Source organism: Vicia villosa, linkage group LG6 (assembly GCF_029867415.1).
Source record: "Vicia villosa cultivar HV-30 ecotype Madison, WI linkage group LG6, Vvil1.0, whole genome shotgun sequence".
Taxonomy (NCBI): Eukaryota; Viridiplantae; Streptophyta; class Magnoliopsida; order Fabales; family Fabaceae; genus Vicia; species Vicia villosa.
This window is the reverse complement of record NC_081185.1, coordinates 23144429-23145641: the sequence shown is the minus strand read 5'-3', so window position 1 is coordinate 23145641 and position 1213 is coordinate 23144429. Positions and strand designations below refer to the sequence as shown.

At 36.9% G+C, this 1213-nt stretch overlaps 1 non-coding gene across 1 annotated transcript; it reads left to right on the top strand.

Moving 5' to 3' along the window:
- The first annotated feature begins 846 nt into the window (after nt 1-846).
- Nucleotides 847-927, top strand: TRNAL-AAG (transfer RNA leucine (anticodon AAG)). Its single transcript has one exon. It is a non-coding gene; the product is annotated as a tRNA-Leu (tRNA).
- The last annotated feature ends 286 nt before the right edge of the window (nt 928-1213 follow it).

The following is a 1213-nucleotide window of genomic DNA, read 5'->3' as shown; positions in this document are numbered from 1 at the left end:
GTGGCACCCTTGCTTCATGTTACTCTGAATTATTTTTAAATTGCCGCGGGGTTTAGAAGGGTGTAAAAGTCAGCACCTTCCTGACATATTTCCTCCGGGAGAAGCTGGAACATTTTTTATCGGTGAATCCTCTGACCATGGTGATAACCACGAAGTTTGGATCTCTATTATCCATTTATCGGAGTCCCGCGGTGGGCGTCACTGTACTTGTAAAAAAATATAATGTGTGGAACCCCAATGCGGGTAATGGTGGCTAGAAGCTTTAGGTATTTTTCGATGTTTAGGGATTGCTCACGGTGGTGAGAGACCCGGTGTGGTGGTGTTTATGGTGATGAGAGAGTAAGCTCACGTAAGGTGAAAAGCTCTGGAACTTTTGGAGGAATATTGTGTGTATTACGATTAGTCCTTTCTTAAGCTAGGGATGAGATGTTAATATAGCTCTTGGTCCTGGAGTTAGGGTTTTTTTGGGAGTGATAGTTGTCCATTTAGTTACAGTGATGGAACGTTGAATCCCTACTTCCTATGGAGAAATGAATTATCCTATTTATAGTTATTTCTCACTTACCAAGACACGTATTTTCTAACGTTTTTCGTTACTAGACGAGTAAGGAATGCTTAAGGCGAGGTTGTTCCCAATTGCAAGCGATAGATGGATGTCGCCTCTTATTGGCGTTGCAATCCCCCTAATAGGCATTTAAAAATATATCACTACAAAATCAAACAAAATATTATTCTAAAGAAGTAAAAATTAAATGATTGAGGTATTTAGATTCTTCTTATCACTATTGTTTTTTAACCAAATAACTTTATATAATTTATTAAATCAAATTAGAATTGTGAGAACAAGTTGAGATGGCCGAGTTGGTCTAAGGCGCCAGATTAAGGTTCTGGTCCGAAAGGGCGTGGGTTCAAATCCCACTCTCAACAATATTTTTTGTTCCATTTTTTACACATAAATATCCTTATTTTGGTCTTCTCTTTGTATAAATGACCCGAATATGAGTGATCAAATGTATGAGATAACTTATGATTGTAAAGTCTAAGCATTACCTTCACCAAACATCCAACTCCACTCTTCCATGACTTTGCTCTAAGTTCAAACAGATAGTTATCCTTTTTAAAGGTGGTTGTAGGTAAACTTTCACTCTATTCATGTAACAAATCTTTTCATTTCGACTTTGGTTCTTAACATTTTAGTTTGAAAAATATTTAA